Source organism: Carcharhinus amblyrhynchos, chromosome 16, assembly GCF_965287045.1.
Source record: "Carcharhinus amblyrhynchos chromosome 16, sCarAmb.v2.hapA, whole genome shotgun sequence".
NCBI classification, from domain to species: domain Eukaryota; kingdom Metazoa; phylum Chordata; class Chondrichthyes; order Carcharhiniformes; family Carcharhinidae; genus Carcharhinus; species Carcharhinus amblyrhynchos.
Genome location: NC_137339.1, coordinates 66670921 through 66686863, shown reverse-complemented (window position 1 = coordinate 66686863; position 15943 = coordinate 66670921).

Sequence of the window (15943 nt, the reverse complement as noted above, 5' to 3'; positions counted from 1 at the left end):
AGTCAGTAGTCGGGAGTGTAGTTCATGTGATTGGTTATATTTGTGTGAAAGGCGTATTGGGGGAAGGGGGTGGCAGAGGTCATTGTAGGGGGAGATTTTGGGGATTTTGTAGGGATTTTGGATGGGAGTCAGGGAGGTGCCTTGAGGGCCAAGCCCATGGTAGTACTATACCGACCGAGAACGTTGCACTGGTTTGAAATATTTCTCCTTCTCAAGCTAATGGATTTCCCTCGCTTTAACGCAGAGTATGGGTGGATTCAAGGGCGCAGGCCAATTTCAACTTTCTGGAAAATTCCCTAATGCTCCTTGTCTGGGGGTCTATGGGATGAAGCTCATTCAACATTCCTTCAGGGAATTTTCCCGGGCATGATTCTCAGGCAAGCACAAGCTATGGGCGATTGGAGCATCACCCAAAGCTTTCCATAGCAGGCATGATCAAACTGACACAGAATGACTGAATAGGATATTCGAACAGGAAACCACATGCTTGGTCAAAGAACTAGGTTTCAAAGTGGTGAAATGGGGAAGAGGTGGGAACGTTTGGACAGAGAATTCACACATTAAGGCAGCAGCATGCAGTTCTGCAATGATAAGGGGACGTGCAGAACATTCAACAATGAAATAAACCTATTGGATCACACAAAATCATAGACTGATACATTACCTGGCTGATGCACAGTATTACATAAGTTTGAATCACAATACTTGGTTTCACTCGAGATAAAAACTGTGCCAGAGGTAAAAGATACTGATGGAATTTTGTTGTCACAGTTTCGTTCAGTGGTCTGGTTACTTCGTCCGTCTGTAAAAAAAACACACACACATTGGAGCTTAACCTTGATAAATATTCCTTCTTTTCATTGAATTCAGTCAACATGATTGTGACGTTAAAACACTTTGATCCTGTAACTGAACTCAAGATGGGAGGCAACAGATGCGCTTCATGTCTGTCTTGCTGGGGGGAGAGCTAAGTCCCCACTAACGTGAAGTGTTTGGGCATCGAGGTAGAGGCTGCAGCTCAATGGCAGATTAGTGTTTTATAAAGAAGGTAAGTATTACAGTCATACAGCCAAAGAACAATATAGCACGGAAACAGGCCCTTTGGCCCAACTGGTCCATGCTGACCAGGGTGTTCTCCCAGCTACTTCAAATTGCTCACATTTGACTCATATCTCCCCAATCATTTCCCATCCATAAACTTAACCAAATGTTTTTAAATGTTGCTATTGTACTTGCCTCAACCTCATTCTCTGGCAGCTCATTCCATATATGCACCACCTTCTATCTGAGAAATTGCCTCTCAGGTCCCTTTTAAATATTTCCTTCTAACCTTAAACCTATGCTATAATTGGACATGATAAATTGCCCCTTGGGATATATAAGTTGGAGGGATTAGCGGGGTAAATATGTGGGGTTTTGGGGATAGTGCCTGGATGACATCAGGCTTGATGGGCCAACTGCCCTTCTGCACTGTAGGGATTCTATAATTCTGTGCCCTCTAGGTTTCAATTCCTCTTTCCTGGGGAAAATATGTGTTCAACCAATCTGTGCCCTTCATGATTTTATACAACTCAGTAAAGTCACCTCTCATTCTCCTACATTGCAAGGAATAAAGTCTGAGTGTGGCCAACATCTCCCTATAACTCAGGCACACTAGTCCCGGCAACATCTTCATACATCTTCTTCACACTCTCATCAATGTCTTCCTTATAACAAGGTGTCAACCAAAACATAATTATACTTCAAATGCTGTCTCAACTTATACAACTGTAACGTAATGTGCGAACTCCTATACTTCGTGCCCCGACTAATGAGGGCCAGTGTGCTAAATGCCTTCAACACCCTGTCCACTGATGACGTCACTTTCAACAAACTAAGTACTTATACACTTAGATGCCTCTGTTCCTCAACACTTACAGGGCCGCACCATTCACTGTGTAAGTCTACCCTGCTTTGACATTCAAAATGAAACAACACACATTTTTTCTTATTGAAATCCATTTGCCAACTGTACCCGTGGCCTCCCCTCTTCTCCCAGTCCAAGCTCCTGTCTGCTCATTTCTGTTGAAACTGTGCTCACAGAATCTGCTTCACCTGCTCCCTCGTTGAATGTATCTTTTTCCCAAAGGTGGAGCTAATTAAATGGGGGTGGTGGGCTGGAGTGGGGTGGGGGGGGGGGGGGGGGGCGTGGTGGGGTGGGGTGGGGGGGTGGTGGGGTGGGGTGGGGGTGGGTCAACTTTTATTGAGGGTGGCTTGGTATGTGGCAGTTGAGGATACAGTCAGATGAATCATGGTCTTATGGACTGGCGGAGGATGCTCGAGGTGTCGAGTGGCTAGTCCATGGCCAACAATCGTTCACTATTTACATTAATGAGCAGGAAGAAGGAACAGAATGCAAGGTTTCCAAATTTGTTGATGGTTCAAAGATAGATGGAAGGGCATGTTTTAATAGGGTAGTGCGATTCTACAATGGGATATCAATACTTTGGGTGACTGCACGAAAATCTAGCAAATGGAGTATAATGTGGAACTGTGGGGTCATGCACTTTGGCAGATGAATGTCTAAATGGAGACACACCGCTGGTGAGTAAAGTACAGAAGAAGTTAGGTGTTCTCGTGCTTGAATAGCAAAAAGCTAAGAAGCAGGTCTAATAAGTAGTGAAGAAGCCTCTCGGCTTTATTGCAAGTTGGAGTTTAAAATAGGGAGCTTTTCTTTGCAATTGTAAAGTGTGCTAGTGAGTTTTAACCTGTAATACTGTGTACAGTTATGGTCCCCTGACCTATAAAAAGGATGTAGTAACATTGAACAAAGAACAAAGAACAAAAACAGACCTGGAAACAGGCCCTTTGGCCCAACGAGCCCGCGCCGCCATTTTAACAATACCGGTCCCCCCCTCCACCCTTATCTATTGTTTTATGGCAATCCACATTGAGGGAAATTAACTTAGGGACAATTTATTACTTCTGATCAGCCTATTGGACATCTTTGGGGTGTGGGAGGAAATCGGAGCGCCCGGAGAAAACCCACGCAAGCACGGGGAGAATGCGCAAACTCCCACAGACACTGGCCCAAATCCATGTGTCTGCACAGCAAACAGTGATAGTCTCTGAGCTGTCGTGCTGCCCAGCATCTGGTCCAGTTTAAGCACACACTAATGACATGAAGCACTAGGCCAATCTCGAACATTCAAGAGCAGCCCAAGTACGACCCATCGCGTGTACACCCCTCGTTGGACAACAAGGTGGACTGACTTAAAACCTGTGAATTAAAAGAGAAAAAACATTATTATCATACCATCCATTTACATTACCAGGGACGTCCCAATGCTAATGAACTTTCTTTAAAACAATCTCCTATATCCTCCCATCTCCAACCCACTTATGTGCCTGTCTAAGTTTCCCTTAAATAACGCTAGCGTGCTTACCTCCACCACCTTACTTGGCAGAGCATTTCATACCCCCACTACCCTCTGTGTGAAAAACCTCCCTCTAATATCTGTGTTATACCTATCCCCCCTCACCTTAAGCCCATGGACCCTCGTACTGTGTGTCTCTAACATAGGAAATAGCTTACCTCTGTTTACTCTATCTAGACCCTTCATAATCTTATATACCTCTATTAGATTGCCCCTCAGTCACTGTCTTTCAAGGGAAAACAGCCCCAATTTGTTCAATCTTTCCTCATAACCCACTCCTTCCATACCAGGCAACATCCTGGTAAACCTCCTCTGCACTCTCTCCAGAGTCTCCACGTCCTTCCAGTAGTAAGGCAACCAGAACTGGACGCAGTACTCTAAATGCGGCCTAACCAACGTTCTATACAACTGCAACATTAGACTCCAGCTCTTATATTCTATACCCCTTCCTATAATGGCTAACATACCATAGGCTTTCTTCACAACCTTCTCCACTTGTACTGCCACCTTCAAAGACTTGTGCACTTGCACCCCCAGGTCTCGCTGCGTTTCTATGCTCTTTATGGGCTTACCCTGTATCATATAACTCCCCCCTACATTATTCTGGCCAAAATGCATCACCTCACATTTATCCGGATTAAACTCCATTTGCCATGTATCTGCCCAATATACCAGCCTATCAATATCCCGTTGTATTGCCAGACACTGCTCCTCACTGCCCGCCAATCCAGCCATCTTGGTGTCATCAGCAAATTTGCTGATCACACCACTTACTCCCTCTTCCAAGTCATTTATATATACTACAAAGAGAAGAGGTCCCAGTACTGAGCCCTGTGGCACACCACTAGTGACAGACCTCCAGCTAGAAAAGGACCCCTCCACTACTACTCTTTGTCTCCTCCTAGCAAGCCAGTTCTCAACCCATCTAGATACCTGGCCACGTATCCCATAAGCCTTAATCTTTTCTACCAACCTACCATGAGGGACTTTGTCAAACGCCTTACTGAAATCCATATAGACGACATCAACGGCTTGTCCTTCATTGACCGTTTTTGTCACCTCCTCAAAAAATTCTACCAGAATCGTAAGGCAAGACTTCCCCTTTACAAAGCCATGCTGCGTATCCTTAATCAGATCGCAACGCTCTAAGTGCTCATACATCCTATCCCTAAGAATCCTCTCCATCAACTTGTCTACCACTGATGTTAAACTCACTGGCCTATAGTTACCAGGGTTATCCCTCCTACCCTTTTTAAACAACGGTACCACGTTCGCTATCCTCCAGTCCTCTGGGACTTCACCTGTGTCCAAAGAAGAGACAAAGATTTGCGTCAGAGGCCCAGCAATCTCATCTCTCGCCTCCCTAAGCAGCCGAGGATAAATGCCATCGGGCCCCGGAGATTTATCGGTTTTAATGCTACCTAAAAGTCCTAACACTTCTTCCCTCGTAATCGATCGATCTTTCAATTGGTCTACCGCTCCCTCGATGACCATACCAGACATCAAGCCCCTCTCCTTCGTGAATACCAACGCAAAGTATTCATTCAGGATCTCCCCCATTCCCTCAGTCTCTAAGCACAATTCCCCTCGTCTGTCCCTGAGAGGACCGATTTTTTCCCCTAGCCACCCTTTTGCTCCTAACATTGGAGTAAAATGCCTTTGGATTTTCCTTAATCCTACCCGCCAAAGCCAGTTCATGCCCCTTTTTGCCCTCCTAACTCCCCTTTTGAGATCCCTCCTACTCTCTCTGTACTCCTCCAGCACTCTCTCCATTCCCAGTTGCTTAGATTTGACATACGCCTCTCGTTTCTGCCTGACCAGGTCCTCTATATCTCTCGTAATCCATGGCTCTCTAATCCTACCTTTCCCATCCTTCCTCCTAACCGGCACATGCCTTTCCTGCACCCATTGCAGTTTTCCCTTGAAAGACTCCCACATGCCTAACGTGGTCTTGCCTTCCAACAGCCTATCCCAGTCTGTATCCCTAAGCTCCTGCCTAATCCGGCTGCATCTAGCCTTTCCCCAATTTAGCACCCTCCCCTTAGGACAGCACTCATCTTTTTCCATTCGTATCCTAAAGTAGACAGAGTTGTGGTCACTGTTAGCCACATGTTCACCTACAGCAACCTCAACCACCTGACCCGGCTCATTGCCCAGAACTAAATCCAGTATAGCCCTCTGTCTAGTTGGGCTATCTACATACTGCTGCAAGGACCCTTCCAATACACATCTTACGAATTCCTCCCCATCCGAACCCCCAGCTCTAGGCACCTTCCAATCTACTCCAGGGAGATTAAAATCTCCCACTACAACAACCCTGTTCTCCCTACACTTGTCCAAAATGTCTCTACATATACCCTCTTCCACTGCCCGCGTGCTGTCGGGCGGCCTATAGTACACTCCCAGCGTAGTAATGGCCCCCTTCCTATTCCTCAACTCCACCCACAGAGACTCAATTCCCAACCCCTCCATGTTATCCTCCCTCTGCACCGCTGTGATCTGCTCCCTAACTAAGAGTGCCACTCCCCCTCCTCTTTTCAACCCTCCCCTATCACGCCTAAAACCATTATACCCTGGAATATTTAGCTGCCAGTCCTGCCCCTCCTTTAACCACGTCTCTGTCACTGCCACGACATCTAAATTCCTCGCGAACATCAAGGCCTTAAGTTCATCCGTCTTACCCGTCACACTCCTCGCATTAAAACAGATGCACTGAAGACCCCCAGGCCCACTCGGATCCTTCTTCTCCTGGGAGATTTTCCTCTCATCTAGACTTAACCTGACCTCTAACTCACTCCCACTCCCAGTGCCTGAGCTGTCTGTCTCCTCCCCAACCCCCCTCCATATTAGTTTAAACCCTGCCGAAACACTCCAGCTAACCTCCCAGCTAAAATATTTGTGCCCTTCCCATTTATACAAGTGCCCTATTTGAATAGCCTCTCACCTCCAACACAGAGGAATCATTGGCAGAAGGACTGGAAAATCTAGGCCATGGTGTTGTCCATCAAGAAGCACCTCTGGATGAGGTAAGTCTGTACTGCCTTTAAAGCTGTTTTTGGAAGTTTTGCTGACGACATAATAGTGGAATCATTACTGATGGTTCTTAGCATTTAAAATCATGACTCAGTGCCGCATTCCCTGAACACCATTAGCAGGGAATGATTTTTATCCAATATGAGGTACATACTTGACCCCCACACCAGTGGATTCAAACCTATATCTCCTGATAGATAGATGTCTTTGCTCTCTACCTAATCATCAGGAATTTCAGTTCCCTAACTGATCCACTGGATGTGGGTATAGTAGCTATTAGCACATCCCTGTCATTTTGGAGATTCATATCAAACTTAACATTCTCTCAAGTATCACACGTTGTATCTTTCACGTAAGTCACTGCTATTAAGTTAAAACGTTACTATGTCACTACAGTAACTGAGTTCATTAGTAAGTGTGTAGAAGACTGCATGCCAAAGAAGCAAATCCATGTGTTTCCCAACCAGGTGGAAACCATTGATGAACAGGGATATCCACTGCTTGCTGAAGCCTAGATCTGAGGCACTCAAGTCAGGCAACCCTGACCCATACAAGAAAGCCAGATACGATCTAAGGCGATTCATCAAAGATGCCAAAAAACAATACAGACCAAGCTAGAGTCCCGGGCTAGCCACATGGACCCCCACTAACTGTGGCAAGGTCTGGAAGACATAACAGGCTACAAGATGAAGGCATGTAAAATCGTCAGCTTCGGCACACCCTTCCCGATGAGCTCAATGCATTCTGTGCTTGTTTTGAGCAAGAGGTCAGTGAGAGCATGTGCTCCACTCTGGAAGCCTCGGATGAACCCATATCTGAGATCACCATTGCAGATGTCAGAGCAGCCTTCTCGAAGGTCAACCCACAGAAAGCGTGTGGCTCGGATGGAAGACCCGGATGAGCATTCAGATCCTGCACAGATCAGCTGGTGGGGGTATTCGCAGACATTTTAAATCTCTCTTCACAACAATCTGAGGGCCCTATCTGCTTCAAAACGACAACCATCATCCCAGTGCCAAAGAAAAGTCTTAATTATGATTATCCGGAGGCTCTAACATCCATCATTATGAAATGCTTCGAAAGGCTAATCATGGCACGAATCAATTCTATAGTCACATAGTCACTCAGTGCTGACCCTCTGACAGTGCAGCACTCCCTCAGTATTGACCCTCTGACAGTGCAGCACTCCCTCAAAACTGACCCTCTGACAGTGCAGCACTCCCTCAGTACTGACCCTCTGACAGTGCAGCACTCCCTCAGTACTGACCCTCTGACAGTATGGCACTCCCTCAGTACTGACCCTCTGACAGTGCAGCACTCCCTCAGTACTGACCCTCTGACAGTGCAGAACTCCCTCAGTATTGACCCTCTGACAGTGCAGCACTCCCTCAGTACTGGCCCTCTGACAGTGCAACACTCCCTCAGCACTGACCCTCTGACAGTGCAGCACTCCCTCAGCACTGACCCTCTGACAGTGCAGCACTCCCTCAGTACTGACCCTCTGACAGTGCAGCACTCCCTCAGTCTTGACCAACTAACATTGTAGCAACCCCTCAGTATGGAGCCTCTGACAATGCAGCACTCATTCATTACTGACCCTCTAACAGTGCAGCACTCCCTCTCTACTGGCCTTGCAAAAATGCAGCAATTGAAATTAATACTGAGAATATTTAATATCTCTCTTGCCCAGAAGTCAAAGTAGATCAAAAGGGAGTTGGGTGGACATGAGTTAACATGTTCAAGGATACGGGCAACAGAGATTTCAATGTGTTGTCATCAAACCATCAGACAAAGGAGGGGCCATCGTCATATTGAACAGAACGGATTACTGCAAAGAAATACACCAACAACCGAACAACTAGGGTCACTACAGACAGTTACCTGCAGATCTGACCAAAGAACACACCCGTCAACTCGACAGACTGAGCAAGACATTTGACCTGGACCTTCAGAGCATTCTCCGTGCTCTCATCCCACAAACTCCCCGCATTGGAGATCTCTACTGCCTCCCGAAGATACACAAGGCCAACACACCCAGCCGTCCCATCGTATTGGGCAATGGGACCTTGTGTGAGAACCTCTCTGGCTATGTCAAGGGCATCATGAAACCCATTGTACAAAGAACCCCCAGCTTTTGTCATGTCGCTATGGACTTCCTACAGAAACTCAGCAGTCATGGAGCAGTTGAACCAGGAGTATCCCTCGTCACAATGGATGTCTCGGCTCTCTACACAAGCATACCCCACGACGATGGCATTGCTACAACTGCGTCAGTACTCAACACTAACAACTGCCAATCTCCAGATGCAGTTTTAGAACTAATCCGCTTTATCCTGGACCACAATGTCTTCACCTTCACAACCAGTTCTTCATCCAGACACACAGAACAGCCACGGGGCCCAAATTTGCACCTCAATATGCCAACATCTTCATGCACAGGTTCGAACAAGACCTCTTCACTGCACAGGTCCTTCAACCAATGCTATACACTAGATACATCGATAACATTTTCTTCATTTGGACTCATGGTGAACAATCACTGAAACAACTATATGATGAACTCAACAAGTTCTATCCCACCATCAGACTCACCATGGATTATTCTCCAGAATTGGCTGCATTCTTGGACACACGCATCTCCATCAAGGATAGTTACCTCATCACCACTGTACAGCAAACCCACAGATAACCTCACGATGCTCCACTTCCCCAACTTCCATCCTAAACATATTAAAGAAGCCATCCCCTATGGACAAGCCCTCCGTATACATAGGATCTGCTCAGATGAGGAGGATCACAACAGACATCTCCAGATGCTGAAAGATGCCTTCATGAGAGCAGGATATGGCGCTCGACTCATCAATCGACAGTTCTGATGCACCACAGCGAAAAACCGCACCGACCTCAGAAGACAAACACGGGACATGACGGACAGGTTCATCGTCCAGTACTTCCCCGGAGCGGAGAAGTTTCGACATCTTCGCCGGAGCCTTCAACATGTCATTGATGAAGACGAACATCTTGCCAAAGCTATCCCCACTCCCCCACTTCTTGCCTTCAAACAACTGCACAGCCTCAAACAGAACACTGTCCATAGCAAACTACCCAGCCTTCAGCAGAACGGTGACCACGACACCACACAACCCTGTCACAGCAACCTCTGCAAGACATGTTGGATCACCGACATGAATGTCATCATCTCATGTGAGAACACCATCCGCCAAGTAAACAGTGCATACACTTGCAACTCAGCCAATGTTGTCTTCCTGATACAGCACAGGAAAGGATATCTCTGGTCATAGTACATTGGGGAGACCATGCAGACGCTACGACAACGGATGAATGAACGCCACTCGACAATCACCAGGCAAAAGTGTTCTCTTCCTGTTGTGAAACACTACCGTGGTCACGGATATTCGGCCTCTGATCTTTGAGTAAACGTTCTCCAAGGCAGCCTCCACGACACACGACAGCGCAGAGTCGCTGAGTAGAGACTGATAGCCAAGTTCCGCACACGTGAGGACAGCCTCAACCGGGATTTGGGTTCATGTCGCACTATCTGTAACCCCCACAACTTGCCTGGGCTTGCAAAATCTCACTAACTGCCCCAGCTGGACAAATACACTCCGCTTTAACTTGTGCTTAGCTCTCTCTCCACTCACATTGTCTGTATCTTTAAGACTTGATTACCTATAAAAACACACATTCCAACCATTATTTTGTAAATTGACTCTGTGGCTTTATATGTCCTGCTTGTGAACTGAAATCCAATTCACCTGACGAAGGAGCAGCGAGTGCTCCAAAAAGCTAAGTAGTTTTTGCCACCAAATAAACCTGTTGGACTGGTGTTGTGATACTCCTTATTGTGTTTACCCCAGTCCAATGTTGGCATCTCCGCATCATCAAATCTATATAACCCAGAGAGCTGCGTTCACACACACTCTCTCTCACTAGAATCTACATAACCTAGAGAGCTGTATTAACACACACTCTCTCTCATTGGGAACTACATAACCCAGAGAGCTGTATTAATACAAATTCTCTCTCACTGGAATCTACATAACCCAGAGAGTTGAACCAACACAACACCCTCTCTCACTGGGATCTATATAATGATGTGGAGATGCCGGTGTTGGACTGGGGTAAGCACAGTAAGAAGTTTCACAACACCAGGTTAAAGACCAACAGGTTTATCTGATAGCACATGCACTATCTGATGAAGGAGCAGTGCTCCAAAAGCTAGTGGCGTGTGCTACCAAATAAACCCGCTGGACTTTAACATGGTGTTGTGAGACTTCTTACAGATCTATATAACCCAGAGAGCTGTATTAACACACACTCTCTCTCAAAGAACAAAGATCAAAGAAAATTACAGCACAAGAACAGGCCCTTCGGCCCTCCAAGCCTGCATCAACCATGCTGTCCAACTTAACTAAAATCCCGTACCCTTCTCAGGACTATATCCCTCTATTCCCATTCTATTCATGTAATTGTCAAGACGCTGCTTAAAAGTCACGATCGTCTCCGCTTCCTCTACCTCCCCCTGCAACGAGTTCCAGGCATGCACCACCATCTGTGTAACAAATCTGCCTCGTACATCTCCCTTAAACTTGCCCCTCACACCTTAAACCTGTGCCCCCTAGAAATTGATTCTTTCACCCTGGGAGAAAGCTTCTGGCTATCCACTCTGTCTATGCCCCTCATAATCTTGAAGACTTCTATCTGGTCATCCCTCAACCTCCATCATTCCAGTGAGAACAAACCAAGTTTCTCCAAACTCTCTTCATGGCTAATGCCCTCCATACCAGGCAACATCCTGGTAAATCTTTCTGTAACCTCTCGAAAGCCTCCAAATTCTTCTGGTGGCGACCAGAGTTAAATACTATATTCCAAGTGTGGCCTCACTAAGGTTCTATAAAGTTTGCCAATTTTTAAACACAGTGCCCTGGCCAATGAAGGCAAGCATGCTGTATGCCCTCTTGACTACCTTCTCCACCTGCGTTGCCATTTTCAGTGACCTGTGTACCTGTACACCCAGATCCCTTTGCCTATCAATACTCCTAAGCGTTCTGCCATTTACTGCATATTTCCTATCCGTGTTAAATCTTCCAAAATTCATTACCTCACATTTGTCTGGATTAAACTCCATCTGCCATCTCTCTGCCCAAGTCTCCAGCTGATCTATATCCTGCTGTATCCTCTCATAATCCTCATCAATATCCACAAATCCACCAATCTTCGTTTGTCTGCAAACTTACAATCAAACCAGTTACATTTTCCTCCAAATCATTTATGTATATATTACAAACAGCAAAGGTCCCAGCACTGATTCCTGATGAATACCACTTGTCACAGCCCTCCACTCAGAAACATACCCTTCCACTGCTACACTCTGTCTTTTTGACCGAGCCAGTTTTGTATCCACCTTGCCAGCTCACCTCTGATCCTATGCGACTTCACCATCTGCCATGAGGAACCTTGGCAAAGGCCTCACTGAAGTCCATGTAGACTATATCCACTGCCCTACCCTCATCAATCGTCTTTGTCACTTCCTCAAAAAACTCGATCAAGTTCGTGAGATACGACGTGCCCTTTACAAAACCACATTGCCTCTCAATAATACTCCCACTTATTTCCAAGTGGGAATAAATCCTGTCTCGAAGAATTTCTCTACCACTGATATAAGGCTCATCGGTTTGTAATTACCTGGATTATTCTTGCTGCCCTTCTTAAACAAAGGAACAACATTGGCTATTCTCCAATCTTCTGGGACTTCCCCTGTAGTCAGTGAGGATACAAAGATTTCTCTCAAGGCCCCAGCAATTTCCTCCCTTTCCTCTCCCAGTATTCTGGGATATATCCCATCAGGCCCTGGGGACTTGTCTACCTTGATGTTTCTCAAGAACCCCAATACAGTCTCCTTTTTGATCTCAACATGACTCAAACTAACTACACACCCTTTTCCAGACTCATCGCCCACCAAGTCCTTCTCTTTGGTGAATACTGATGCAAAATACCCATTTAATACCTCGCCCACTTCCTCTAGCTCCACGCATGGATTCCCTCCCTTGCCCTTGAGTGGGCCAACCCTCTCTCTGGCTACCCTCTTGCTCTTTATATATGTATAAAAAACCTTGGGATTTTCCTTAATCCTGCTGGCCAATGATTTTTTGTGACCCCTTTTAATCCTCCTTACTCCTTGTTTAAGTTTCTTCCTACTTTCCTTGTATTTCACACTTACTTTGTGTGTTTCCAGCCTCCTAGCTTTGACAAATGTTTCCTTTTTATCTTTGGCTAGGCTCACAATATCTCTTGTCATCCAAGGTTCCCAAAACTTTCCATACTTATTCTTCACCCTTGCAGGAATGTGTCAGTCCTAATCCCTCTCAATTTAAACTTGAAAGCCTCCCACATGCCAGATGTTGATTTGCCCTCAAACATCTGCCCCCAATCTACATTCTTCATTTCCTGCCTCATACTATTGTAATTAGCCTTCCCCCAATTTAGCACCTCAACTTGAGGACGACAGTTATCTTTATCCATCAGTCCCTTAAAGCTCACTGAATTGTGATCACTATTCCCAAACTGCTCCCTCACTGAAGCATCAACCACCTGGCCGCACTCATTCCCCAATACTGGGCCCAGTATGGCCCCTTCTCAAGTTGGACTACTTGCATACTGCTTCAAGAAGCCTTTCTGGATGCTCCTTACGAACTCTACCCCATCCATGCCCGTCGCACTAAGTGAGTCCCAGTCAATATAGGGGAAGTTAAAATCTCCCACCACAAAAACCCTGTTACTTTTGCCAAAGTCTGCTTATAAATCTATTCTTCTTTCTCCCACTGGCAGTTGGGTGGCCTACAGTAAAATCCCAACATTGTGACTACACCCTTCCTCTTCCTGTGATCTCATTGTGATCTACATAACCCAGAGAGCAATATTAACACATACTCTCTCTCTTTGGGATCTATATAACCCAGAGAGCTGTATTAACACATACTCTCTCTCACTGGGGTCTATATAACCCAGAGAGCTGCATTAACACATACTCTCTCTCGCTGGGATCTATATAACCCAGAGAGTTGTACGAACACATACTCTCTCTCATCGGGATCTATATACCCCAGAGAGCTGTATTAACACATACTGTCTCTCACTGGGATCTATATAACCCAGAGAGTTGTATGAACACATACTTTCTCTCATCGGAATGTATATAGAATCCCATGTGTTTCTGGAGATGTGCCACCCAGGGTCGCTTTTAGAGATTTTTTGTGGAAATCTCTGCGGCACTGCACTTAGGACAATTTTCAATGTTCTCTTCATCAAAGAGAAATACCTGACCAATTTTGAATGTTTCTGAGGAGGTTCGGCTGGTGGGGAGGGCAAGATACAGGAAGGGAAGAAGAAAGAGGGAAGCAGATGAGATGATGAAAGAAACAAGATGAAGAAAAGGGAGGGAAAGGACAGAGAGTGAAGAGTGGCAGTGAAGAAGATAGCTGCAGTGTGGTGAGATGAGAGGATGGATGTGGAGAGAAACAGCGAGTGAGGGAGGAAGGAAATGGGGTTTGGGGTGGGGAGAGAACAAAGAGAGAGACGGAAAGGCTTTTATTGAGATTTCCTTAAAATCGTTCATTTCGGCAAGTTGCTGGTCATCTTCTAAAGTTCTTATGTGGCTGGAGTCAAATGAAGTCTGATTTCCACTGCAGTGAACACCATCAGATGTTTCGTGAAGGGATGGGAGAGGAGTTGCAGCTTCCTTTAAAAGCTGTCTCTCCGTTAGTTATAACACTATAAATGTCGTGTGAAAAAGATAACCAAAGTTTGTAATGGAGTAAGCATCCATTATCCATCTCCAGCCTGAAGGATAGACTGCGAGTTAAGGACTGAAAGGGTGTTGGTACTGTAGCAGATAGATAGGAAAGATAGTAGGGAGTTGCTCGAGTCCATTATCAAATATTTCACAGTACAGCATTTGGAATTGCAGTGTTACAATCAGAGAAACTCAGCATGGATCTAAGAAAGGGATATCATGCTTGACAAATCTACTGGAATTCTTTGAAGGTGTAACTAGTAGAGTTGATCAGGGAGAACTGGTGGATGTGGTTTATTTAGACTTTCAGAAGGGTTTTGACAATGTCTCACATAACATTACTTTGTTTAGTTAAAACACATGGGATTGTGGGCAGTGTGTTGAGATGGATAGAAAACTGGTTAGCAGACAGGAAGCAAAAAGTTGGAATAAGTAGGTATTTTTCGATTGGCAGGCAGTAGCTAGTGGGATACTGCAAACATATTTACTGGAACCCCAATGGTTCAATTATATATTAGTGATTTGGATACAAGATCTAAATGTGTTATCTTCCAATTTGCAGACAATACAAAGCTGAGTCAGAGGGTGAACTGTGAGGTGGATGCAAAGCTGCTTCAGCATGATTTGGATGGGCTGAGTAAGTGGGCATATGCATGTTAGATGCAGTATAATGTGGAGAAATAGGAAGGCAGAGAATTATTTGAATTGCTGTAAATTGAGAAAGGTGGATATCCAGTGAGACTTTGGTGTTCTTGTGCATCAGTTGCAGGTACAGAGGTAGTAAAGAAGACAAACAGTATATTGTCCCTCATAGCAAGAGGATTTGAGTGTCAGAATAAGGATGTTTTGCTGAAATTGTATAGGTGTTTGTATGGCCACACCTGGAGTTTTGCGTGCAGTTTTAGTGTCTTTATCTGATGAAGGATGCTCTTGCTACAAAGAGAGTGCAGTGGAGGCTAATTCTTGGGATGAAAAGACTGTCCTGTGAGGAGGGACTAAGTATGTTACGATTACAGTCACTGGAGTTTAGAAGAATGAGAGGGGATTTCATAGAAACTTATAAAATTCTAACAAGATTAGACAGTTAGATTCAGAAAGAATGTTTCCAGTGGTCAGGGAATCCAGAACTAGGATTCATAGTTTGAGGAAAAGAGGTAAAACTTTTTAAACTAAGAGGAGAAATTTCTTCACCTACAGAGTGGTGAATTTGTGGAATTCACTACCACAGAAAGTAATTAAGGCCAAAACATTGTGTGACTTCAACAATGAATTAGATATAGCTCGTGGGGCTAAAGGGATTAAGGGATATGGGGGGGGGAGGGGTGGCGGAGAGATAATATCAGGGTACTGAATTTGGTGATCAGCCATGATCATAAAGAATGGTGGAGCAGGCTTGAATGGCTGAAGGACCTATTCCTGCTTCTATTTTGTATGTATGTTTCCCTGTTAATCCATCTTTGGTTATACATGTCCAGTCTCTTGTCTAGCAATCTATGACATGCGAGATTTGACTTTAAATCCCAACACAAGATGGTGAACACACTAATGATTCACTCCCGTTGCACAACCATAAGAAGTCTCACTCTCAGGAGCACCAGAGGTCCATTTAAATGTTGACCTGTGCATCCCTGGATCAAACAGTGAAGTTAGTTGCCGTAGGAAGAAGGGCGGAGTCAACCAG